This window comes from Myodes glareolus, chromosome 16 (assembly GCF_982192425.1).
Source record: "Myodes glareolus chromosome 16, mMyoGla1.1, whole genome shotgun sequence".
NCBI lineage: Eukaryota > Metazoa > Chordata > Mammalia > Rodentia > Cricetidae > Myodes > Myodes glareolus.
In genome coordinates, this window is record NC_142041.1 from 62,770,426 (window position 1) to 62,782,903 (window position 12,478).

Consider the following 12,478-nt stretch of genomic DNA (forward strand, 5'->3'; position numbering starts at 1 on the left):
GAGGATGGTTGTCAACATTCCTCTATTTTTATTCATTTGGGCTAAAGTGATGTCAGTTCTATGAATGCTTATAGCTGTTGCGTGAAGTGACGGCAACCTTGTATTCTCTTTGCGTGGTTCATTTAAATTTAAATTGCTGCGTCAAGAATAAAGGCTGTGTTTATTCTTATTTTTCCCCAGGGAAGGCTACAGTGGCAGCCCATTAAAGTCCTGAGACTTTTTTTCTGCTTGTGTTTGGATAAACACTCATTTGAGGAGATTGCTAAACCCCTCCCAGGCAACATACATTCACATTTATGACCTACTATGTGGTGGTTTACATAAAAATGACCACCATATGCTCATGGGGAATGACATTATTTGAAAGGATTAAGACACGTGGCCCTGTTGGAAGAAATGTGTCACTGGAGATGAGATTTGAGATTTGAAATGTTCTAACAAGGTCAGCAGCTCACTCTCATCCTGCCACTTGTAGAACTGGATACAGAACTTTTGGCTCCTTCTCTAGCACCACATCCTGCCTTGGCACTAATGGATTAAACCTCCGAATTTGTAAGCTGGTCTCAAGTGCTTTCCTTTAAAAGAATTCCCCATGGTCATGGTCACAGCAATAGAAAGTCTAACTAAGACAGGTACCAGGGCCGGGGCATTTCTATGATAGGACTGGTCAAGCTTTTGTTTGGAGAAATGTGGACTTCTAGACTCTGGATTGGGAAAGCAGTTGAATGCGTTAAGCCAGGAATAATGGGCCATACTAGTAGGAGCATGAATGCTTCTAGATAGTGGTGTTGAGGGTGATTTTAACGATGGGGCTTGGCTTAGGAGGTTTCATAGGAGAAGACTATTAGTATGTGACCTAGACTTGGGATATTTTGGTGAAAAATGTTGTTGCTTTCTGTCCTTGTCCAAAATCTCTGCCTGAGGCTAAATTGAAGAGTTATGGATTAACAGTTTTGGCAGAGGAGATTTACAGACAGCCTAGAATTGATTGTGTTGCTTAGTTCTTAGTGGCCACACGTATGTAGATTGATAACAAAAAGGATAAGTTGATAAAGGAAAAACACAGAATGTACAGTTTGAGGAGTAAAGGGTCACTAGGGAGTATTAAGAGATAAACAGATTAAAGAAATGTCCGAGACAAAATGAAATACAGTAGTGACCTCAGGGCAAGACCCTGTCCAGCTGAGCTTCCGGTGTTTGAAAAGGAATTAGAGAAAGATTTCAGGCCAGGAGTGGTGGCGCAGACACTTAATACCAGCACTTGGGAAGCAGACAGAGGTGGCTCTCTGAGTTTAAGGTCAGCCTGGTGTACACAGAAAGTTCTGGGACAGCCAAGTGTAGGCATTGAAGGAAACCATCAAAAGCAGAAAGCTGGTCAAAATTATTTAATGAAGGGGCTGTGTTCTAGTCCCAGAAAGCAGCAGAACTTGGCAGCTTTAGTCGTGTGGTTCTGGTTTTAGAGTCAAATATATAAGAAAGGGGTTTATAGTATCTCCCTCTATGACTAAGAGTAGCAGCTGAGGCCAGGTGTGTGGCAGAGTTGTCCCTTTGTGGAGGTCACACAGGCCACTGTGTGAAACTGTGAAGGGAAAGCCTGGGTTGCCTTGGCTACCCCAAAATATTGGAGATGCCATAACCTTGGGATATTTGCCAAGGAAAGCTGCTAACAGGCCATGGAATCAGTCCAAGAGAGAGAAGTGTGTTACATACAACAAAGCTGAAAGGGGTTGGAGATCTGAAGAATGCTTTGACATCAGACATGGAGATGCAGAGTTTGAAGTTTCCCCACCTAGAATTTGGTCTTTCTGTATTTTTTCACTATGCTCCCTTTCCTCTTTTCTGGGATGGTAATGTGTATTCTGTGCCATTGTATGTTGGAAAAAATGATTTGTTTTTTGATTTGATTTTACAGGGGTTAAATTAAGAGAATGCCATAGTATGAGAAGAAAAGTAATGTTTTAACTTTTAAACAGTGTTGTCACTGTGATAGACTATGGGATTTTTTTGAAGTTGGTCTAAATGCATTTTGCTACAAAGATTATGGGGACCAGGGAGTGGTCTGAATGAAAATGACCTCCATAGATTCATAGGGAGTGGCATTATTTGAAAGAATTTGAGGCCTTGATGGGGAAAGTGTGTCTGTTGTTGAATTTTTTTTTTTTAAAAAAACTCTTGTTACTCTTTTGGGGGACCATCACCCAGCTCTCAAATAAATACACACACGGAGGCTTATTATTAGTTATAAATGCCCAGCCTTAGCTTGGCTTGTTTCTTGACAGTTTTTCTTAAATTATTCCATCTATCCTTTGCTTCTGGGCTGTTTCCTTTTCTTACTTTTATATATCTTTCTTTCACTCACACCCCGTGGCCGGCTGGAGACTGACCTCCGATGTCCTCCTCTTCTTGTTCTATCTTGCTTCTTCTTCTTCCCCCAGTTTTCTCCTCTTTATGTTGTCTGTCTGTCAGTCCTGTCTGTCCTTTCTTCTGCCTCCCCCTATTGGCTGTTGAGCTCTTTATTGGATTATCAGGTGTTTTAGACAGGCAAAGAATCACAGCTTCACAGAATTAGACAAATACAGCATAAACAAAAGCAGCACACCTTAAAGTGATATTCTACAACACGTGTCACTGGGGGTCGCATTTGAGGTTCCAGAAACTCAAGTCAGGCTAGTGATTCTCTCTCTCTTCCTGCTACTTTCTGATCCAGATGTAGAACTTTGGTTTTTTCTCCAGCACCATGTCTGCCAACATGCCACCTGCTTCCTGCCATAATGACAGTGAACTGAACTTCTGTACCTGTAAGAAAGCCCCAAATAAATGTTTTCCCTGATAAGAGTTGCCCATGGTCATGGTGTCTCTTCACAGCGATAGAAACCCTAAATATGACAACTACTAAGTCACATGCCACTAAATTATAATATCTATTGCATAGAAAACCTGTACTAGGATTCATTCTCACAGTATATGAGCAATAAAAAGGTAGGCTCTGGAATGGTTTCAGCAAAAAAATGTAGCTTGAGTTTTCAGTTTATTTGTCCATAGCAGACATGGCGATAATGCGCTAAACTCTTGAGTAAACCAGTCCTTGGTGAAATCAGATATTATGTTATAATATATATTGTACTCCCCAGCCTCAGCTTTCCATGACAAGCATAGGTTTACAAATTGCTCCTGTGAGTCAAGACCTAAAGAATCTTCACTGTCTATCTTCATGTAGTAGCCGAGCCAGCAAGTGACTTCATGCAGAAGTTGAAGAAGACGACTTTACACCAAAGCCATTTCTTTATGTAGAGTTGTAAATAAAGGTCCATCTTACAAATTCTTATCCTTTTACAATGGATCTGAAACTCCACTACATTGTCTTTGTCTCCTTTTATTTACCAATTCATCTGCTTGGCAAGCTCTCCTATATTTGTTCTTTAAATGCATTAAAGAATGATTAACTCGTGGCATGATATTGTAACGAATAGACTCTATCTGTGGGTGGAGAAGCACTCATCTATTTCTTTAAGGGTTAATCAAGTGTAGCATGTTGGATGCTCTCACGCCTTGAGTGGGTAGGCTCACCTTAAAATGATGTGCTTTTAGAAGTCCAGGCTACTGCAGTCCCGTGTACCACCATCAACTGAGTCTGCCCGTCTTTATGAGGCCTGAGTTACAAAGGCATTAACTATTTTTTTCTTCTCTTCTATCTTTTTTATTTCAAATTCTGGCCAGAGCCTACGTATGCCCTTAAAGTTTTTAAATTGGACTTTCCTTACTCTTTTTCTAAAGTTCAGACCATTAGTGGTTGTACTCCACATTGCTCCAAGCAGCATGATTTTATTTCTTCCATTCTATATTCTCCTCATTTCCATGTAGACAGTGTGAGGTGTATGGCTTGCCGGCCTTGACATTTTCCATTTTAAACTCTAGTAATTTTCCTCAAGCTTCTGCTTTAGTCCACTCTTTGTCCTGAACTTTCCATTCTTGTGTGTTCTCGAATTCTTGTGTTAATGAGATTAAGGCCCCGAAAGAGGGCACGCTAACTTACAAGGTATCATATCATGTAATGACTCTGCTGAAAATGCCCAATATTCCTAGTCACATTTTTCTGCCTTTTAATATTTTAATCGGAAAAGAAAATAAACTTATTCCTGCAGCACTAGACAGTACAATATTGTTCTCATTCTGCCAAGATGAAAGCAGTCTGCAAAAAAAAATCAATGGACACACTGCTTATTCAAAATGACTTCTCAGAAATTTGTTTTAAGGAATTGTGATATAATAGAGAGCTCAAGGCATTGAGAAAGAAGTGGTGAGAAGTACTCTACAGGGCTGAAGCGCTTATACTGCATGGGAGGTGAGTGGTATATTATAAATATAAGACCTGGCATAAGGGATGAGCACTCAGGAGCCACACAGGCTGCTTTCAAGGAGTCCTAGCAAACCACACCATCAGAAAACACACGTGTATGCATTGAGTGGCAATTCAGAGTCAGCGTGCAGTGAAGAGTCTGTTACTCCATCCAATTCAAATGAGAATCTCCAACCAGAAAGGGATGCTCTGTTCAGCTATGAAAAGCCCTGGAACACTCATTTTATTTTTATTTATGTGTGTATGTGTGTATATGTATGGGTACCCACAGAGACCAGGTGAGGACATCAGATTCCCAGGAGCTGGAGTTACAGGTGTTATCTACCTAATAAAGATGTTGGGAACAGAAAAACTTGGTTCCTCTGGACACCTTTAACCACCTCCTCTTCCTGAGTTCTAAATCGTACAGCTAGAGTGGTCATACAGACAGAGCCATATGCTCTGTTTTTTAACCTACAAAAGTCAGCAAATTTATTGCCTTTCAAATCTTAAGACACTTCAGTGATATGTAAACATTGAATTTGGTTGTCAGGGTTTCCATGCTGGTCTTTAAAACCAGGCATTCAGAAATAGTTTTACTTTGTATCTCTCAAATATCATAAGTCAATACTTCGAATTCTCTGAACATTTTCTTCAATTTGTTAGTCTATCACATAAAAAGTTTATTGTAATCTTTAAAAGTAGACTGAAATAAATATTTCTGGATACTGAAGGCTGCCAGTGGGTTATGAGACCAATGGGAGAAAATAGTCCAATTTGTGGCTCAACATTAGCACATAAATATTAATGAGTTCAAATCATCTCCAGGATGTTAAGAATAAGAAATATTTGGGATTGTTTTAAAAATACATCCTATTGTGAGGATTCCAGAACAAAACTCTCTGAACTGCTAATAAAAAGCAGGCATACAGTCTCCTCATGTGACCTATGTCAGAGCATGGGTTGCCTAGAGAAGACAGTACCATTTTGTTCCTAATTATGACTTTCTGAAAATCAGACTTAAAACTAGAGGTAGATCCCCAGTGACTTGGTTTTTATATACACAGACAAATGGACTACAACTAGATATTGAATTCAATAGATGGCCCATAGCTGTATCCTAGTCATTACAAACAAGATCAGTAGGTAGACCAGAACACTGAGGGTACTTGGAGCTGAGTTTTGCAATTAGCAGTGCTCTTGGAAGAAGGACAAGAAGACATTAATGCTGAAATCCTGAAATATTGCCTTCTTCATCTCTCTATCCACTTCCAAACGATACAAGAATCCTTCCAGCAATTTCCTTTCTCCCAGCATGTACCCATCATGAGAAAAATTGCATTTGATTTCTTATACTGACGGGACATGAGTTCAACGATGACTAAATTAAGACTCACTATAAAGTTTTATGAAAAGTAAGAGATTTTCTAAGTATCCCTTACAAAGCTGCAGGAGGTGTAGCTTCCCGGGTCAGGAAAAGTTGCTGCTGCAGATGGAGAGGTGATTTTTCTGCTACCAGTTGGGGAAAGATGCAGGGGGGATATGCCTGGAAAGAGGGGAAAATGGGGCATGGCATACAAACGGCTGCATATAGGTGAACTAAATGTGCGAGAAGGTATGGGATAGCATCTGTCCTGGGTAGCTTTTCCTCAACTTGACACAAGCTAGAGTCATTTGGAAAGATGGAACCACAACTGAGAAAATGCCCCTACCGTATTGGTCTATGGGGAAGTCTTTGGGGCATTTTCTTGATTAATAGTTGATATAGGAGGGCCAATGCATCATGGACAGGGCCACCCCTGGGCTGGTGGTCCTGAGTTATATAGGAAAAGAGTCTGAGAAAGTCACAAGGAGCAAGCCAGTAAACAGCACTCTTCTATAGCCTCTGTTTTAGTTCCTACCTCCAAGTTCTTGCCTCAAGTTCTTGCTCTGATTATTGTTCATGAGAGACTGTAATTGGAACATGTACCTGAAATGAGCTTTTTCCTCAACGATCTGCTTTTGATCATGATGCTTTCTCACATCAGTGGAAACTGAAACCAGTATAGAAATTAGTACCGGGAATTGGGTATTATTGTGGCAGACCTAATCACATTTTTGGTAGGACTGTGGAAGGACTTCGAGATATTGGGCTAGAAAAGCCATTGTATGTTCATATCTTAATGAGCTTTTCTGGGAACTTAGAAAATAATCTTTCAGATGATGGTAACATGGCTTTTGAAATTTCAGAGGGAAGTTCTAAGACTCCTTTAAAAACTTAATTGGGTTCATTCTATATTTTGAATTAAGGATCTGTGGTTCTGGTCAACCAGAGGTGAAGAATCAGCTGTTATGAACAAATGCCCAGAGACACAAGAAATGCAATGTTGGGGTAATCAATAATGATCAGTTGGCATTTACGAGCCAACTGTGATTAAGAAGAGACCAGCGTTATTGAAGCAAAATATTCTAGGAAATGTTTCCTCAGGGTCATCACACAGAAGCTATGATCCAGAGGTGGTCAACGCTGTACCTCGTTCCAGCAGCTGAACTTGGCAATGTTTAAGAGTCGTCCAGATGGTACTGGTTCTGAAGTATGAAGTGGTCATGGAGAACCCTGAATCTTGGAACAAGGTGAGACCATGAAATGGTATTGGTGAAGGTGCAGCTTCAGTTGCAGTAAACCCCTCAGGATTGAAGAGTCCTGGAGAAAAGTTGAGGCTTGGGATGGTATAGCAGGTCAGAGTCCCCAAAGAGAGCCTAGGAGAGGCTACTGGTGTAGATGTGTAGTGGAGCTGGTCTGAGCCTATGGGAAATGCTATGTGTCCTGTGGATGGCAGGGTTGGAGAAGTGGAGTTGTCTACGCCTTTTGAAGCTCAGAGGATGAGGAGTGGACCCCAAGTGTCAAACACTGAACTCTTTACACTGTTGAATTTGGGTTTTACTTTGATTTGAATGTAATTGTGCCTTGGTTCTCCATTAGTGGAATGAGATAGTATTTAGTTTTCTTGTGTATTTTATTTTATAGGAGCTTGGAGGTGAGAAATTTTGAATATTTGCAGTGGGTTTTAACCTGGGGGTCATGATCCCTTTGAGAGTAAAATGATTCTTATATCACCAGAAAATAAATATATTTACATTCAAAGTCATAACAGCAGTAAAATTACAGTTATGAAATAGCAATGAAAATAATTTAATGGTTGGGGGTAACCACAACATGAGGAACTGTATTAAAGAATTGCAGCATTAAGAAGGTTGAGACCACTTTTTAGGAGCCTGAACATTTTTATTTTTGGTTTTTCAAGACAGGTCTTATTCTGTGCTGCTTTGGAGCTTGTCCTGGAACTAGCTCTTACAGACCAGGCTGGCCTTGAGCTCTCAGAGATCTGCCTGTCTCTGCTTCCCGACTGCTGGGATTAAAGGAGTGCGCCACCACTGCCCAGCGAGACTTTGAACTTTTAAGGAGACTGAACTTTTAGAGTGCTAAAAATTTTAAGACTGTAAGACTTTCAAAAGTTTCCTTGCTTTATATTATAGTATTGATATTCCATTAGTATGAGACCTTGGAGATGAACAAGAGAGGAAAGCTTGTCATTTAATAGTAATGATTAGTGTGTCAAGTTGATAAAGGTAGTTTTATGTTTTAAAATCAACTTGGCACAAGTCAGAGTCGTTTGGGAAGAGGGAACCGCAACTGAGAAAATGTCCCTACCATATTGGCCTATGGGCAAGCCTTTGGAGCATTTTTGGGATTAATGGTTGTTATGGGAGAGGCTATCCCACTGTGGGCAGGGACTGAAGCAGAACCATGGGGAAATGCTGCTGACTGCTGTGCTCCTTGGGGCTTGTTCAGCCTGCTTTCTTACTACAATTCAGGATCACCTGCTCAAGGTGGCACTGCCCACAATTAGCTGGGCCCTCCCACATCAATCACTAATTAAGTAAATGCCCCACAGGCTTGCCTGTAGGCTAATCAGTTGTGACTCTCTCTCTTTTTTTTATTTATTAAAAATTTCCACCTCCCCCCCCCCCCAGTCCTCAGAGTAGTCAGGGTTCCCTGCCCTGTGGGAAGTCCAAGGTCCTCCCCCCTCCATTCAGGTCTAGGAAGGTGAGCATCCAAACAGATGGGGCTCCCACAAAGCCAGTCCATGCAGTAGAATCAAAACCCAGTGCCATTGTCAGTCAGCCCTCAATGTCAGCCACATTCAGAGAGTCCAGTTTGATCACATGCTCCATCAGTACCAGTCCAGCTGGCCTTGGTGAGCTCCCATTAGATCAGCCCCACCATCTCAGTGGGTGGACGCACCCCTTGTGGTCCTGACTTTCTTGCTCATGTTCTCCCTCCTTCGACTCTTCATTTGGACCTTGGGAGTTCAGTCCAGTGCTCCAATGTGGGTCTCTGTCTCTATCTCCATCCATTGATGGATGAAGGTTCTATGGTGATATGCAAGATATTCATCAGTGTGGCTGTGGGATAAAGTCAGTTCAGGCACCCTCTCCTCTGCAGCCCAAGGAACAAGCTGGGGACATCTCCTTGGACACCTGGGAACCCTTCTAGAGTCAAGTCTCTTGCCGACCCTAAAATGGCTCCTTTAATTAAAATATTTACTTCCCTGCTCCTATATCCATCTTCCATTTCAACTATCCCATTCCCCCAAGGTCTCCCCAATCTTCCCCTTCTCCCTTCTCTCTCCCCATCTTTGCTTACCCCCCCCCCCCCGTGCTTCCAACTTATGCCTGGCAATCTTGTGACTCTCCCTTCTTAGATAACTATAACCGGTGTCAATTTGACCAAAATGACCAACTGGGACAGCACTCCTTCGCAGGGAGCAAGCCAACAAGCATCACCCCCCCCCCACGATGGTCTCTGCTTCAGATCCTGTTTGAGCCTGCCCTGACTTCCCTCACTGATGGAACACTGTGGACCACAGAAGTTGAAATCCACCCTCTCTTCCCCAAGTTTCTTTTGGTCAGGGTGTTTTACCATAGCAGTGGAAACCTAAGCAATGACAGCATCTAAGTAAAAGTTTGTTTAGTCTCAAATGGAATTTAAATTATTATTTGTGCTTTAGTTGATGAAGGTCTTGCAATATCCTTTTAGGTGAACTTTATAGAGACAAAGGATCCTCCTGATTACCTGGTTCAACCCTTTCATTATATAGATGAAGTAAGAGCCAGAGAATTTAAATGGCTTGTTTTAAAAAGCCTTCAGTGAGTAATTGTAGCAAAGATAACTTAACTGTGATATATGTGCTTCATCTTATATGGTTTGATTAGTGTTCAAATTGTGACTTGCTTTAGCTAATTTTAAATCCATTTTGATACCTGAAAATGAAAAGGGAACTCAAACATTACAGATATATTTGACCCCTACATGCTTTTTCTTAGTTTTTTTGTGTTTCTTTATTCTATGCTGAATTTTCTGGCTTATAAATAATTACTGGTATTGTAATTTTGACACATACATACATATACCAATAAAATAAACAGCATAATTTTAGTCTATCCAAAAATGTAAGTAAATCATAACATAATACAACATTACGCTAGCAATTTAGCCACATAAGACATGTAAGTTATTACTCCATTTTAATTATATTGATGTGCTATAATGTCATGTCTATGTTTTTACTGTTAAGATAGTGAAACAATAAGAATTTTTATGCCTGCTCAACTTTTCAAACTACTGTGTTAATATCTATAGGAACAGAGGAGTTATATAACGAATAAGAGCATGATTGACCCAACTAGATTTTGTCAAAGTAGTTTTATCCATATTTGCTTCAACCAGTTATAAGAGAATTTACTTTGTATAATATAGACCTGTGATAGTTTGAGAAATTTGCTATCCTAATATATGTGAAGGGATATTTTATTGTGGTTCTATTTAGGGATGAGCTAATATGTATACTAGGTATGGCTTTCCTGATAATAAGTAAATTATCCCCTTAAATCTATAAACCAGTTATTTATCTATTGAATATTGTTTTAATTATTATTGGGTTATAGGTATTATTTATATTTGATCTAGACATTACATTAATTCATCAAACATGTGGTTTCTTTCTTACTCTTAATTATAACCTGTATGTTTTAACTCATATAATATATGTGTTATATGTATATAATACTGATATTAATTTTATGTCATTTTTAGAAGATTATAGTTTAATGTATTCAATATTAGTGGTTTTTTTATTTTGGGGTCTCGCTTTTTTGTGATATAAGAAATATTTCATACAAAAATATCATAAAATATTTTCATCCAGAATGTATGATGTGCTCTTTTTTCTTCAAAAATAGGCCTGAAATCTACTGATTTTGTCATCATTGATTTTTTATTTGTACATGTTATCAAAATGTATATTGATTTATTTTTCCTGTGGAAGATCAATTATTTTAATGCTAGTCTTTTTTACTTCTAGCTTTGAGAGCCCCCTTTGTTACTTGTCAAGTGTTCTTGTGTGTGTTAACATGTAGGCTCTCTGGTCTGCTCCACTGGTTCATTTTCTATCTTTGGGTCAGCAGTAAAATAACTTTATTACTATTGTTGTCTTATTTGTTTTATTTACTTACTTATATTTTGTAAAGAAGTTTTTGAGATTTTTAAAAATTTTTATATGTACAGGTTTCTTGCCTGCATGTTTGTGTGTGTGTGTGTGTGTGTGTGTGTGTGTGTGTGTGTGTATGTGTAGTGCCCACAAGAGATTCCCTGAAACTGGAGTTACAGTTGGTTGTTAGTTGCCATGTGGATGCTGGGAATTGAACCTAGGTCCCTTGAAAGAGCAGTCAGTGACCTGGATCTGGGGTTACAGAAGGTTGTGAGCACCATGGGGGTTCTGGGAAGTGAACCCAGGTCCTCTGGAAGAGCAGCCCATCCCTCCAGTACTAACTGTTGCTCTCTAGTCGGTCTGTATATTGTGGTGGAGAAATCTTTTTAATATTTCTGTAAAATTGCATCCCAGGTAATTATTTTCTTTTAAATATAATTTTAATTAATGTTATCTAAATTTTTTGCTACCTCAACTTTTCTTTTAAGGTTTTATCCTTCATTAATTGTGAAAAAATTATTAATTATATTTTGAAAGTGTGCTTTCCCAGCTTTATTTATATGCTTGCTCTCATTAAACAATAATTGAATTATGCATTATACAAATGATATTTTTAAAATTTACAAATCGTATTTAGATATCTTCAATGAAGTGTTTCCTAAGGTCAATGGAGGATATTTTAAAAGTTTTTTAATGTTTATGAACCTTTTTGAATTCATTTTTCTAGTACTACATTTGTTTTTGAGCATTTAATGAGCATAGCATTTGGTCTTACTGGGGAATTAATTTTTTCTTTCGAAACAGGATTCAGTACGTACTCCTAACTATTCTGGAATTCTTTGTGTAGCCCAGGTCACTTACATTTGTCTCCTGAATGCTAGGATGGAAGGCATGTGCCATCCTGTCTGGACTATAATACGAATAGTTTTTATAACTGGTGACGTTTTCCTTGGGAAGTATCTGTTCCCTTATAGATTTAAATCCTGATTGTGACCCTTTTAGTGATCCATTTCTGTGGGAATTATTCATGGTGCGGACTGTGAATATATTCTGCTGGACATATTTTGCTTTTTCAAGGCACTCCAGGGTTCGTTTGGGTTTCAAGACATTTTTAAACTAGTGAGTAAGGTTGGAGGATTCCTTGGTCACACATGAGTGATGTAAATTTAACCCCGAGTCCATGCCGGAACAGTCCCGTCATTACATATTTGAAGAGCAACCTTTTTCACTCTGGTCCAGACCTTCACAAAGGCAGACAGGTCGTCTTGTATCTCTCTTGTGTCTTTTTCTTCTGGTGGCATTTTCTATTTTCCACTTTGTCTCACATACGTTAAGAAGAGCAGGCGTATTCATTCTTTTCCAAAGCTTTTTTTTTATTTTATTTTTTTAATTTTTATTTATTTATTTATTTATTTGTAATTTTATTAAATTATAAAAGTTTCCATTTCCGCCCCTCCTCCCAACACCCTCCCACTCCTCCCACTCCCTCTCCTCCACCCTTTCCATCCCTAAGAGCAGTCAGGGTTTCCTGCCCAGTGGGAAGTTCAAGTTCCTCCCACCTCCCTCCAGGTCCAGGAAGGTGAGTGTCCAGAAGGACTGGATCCGCAAAATC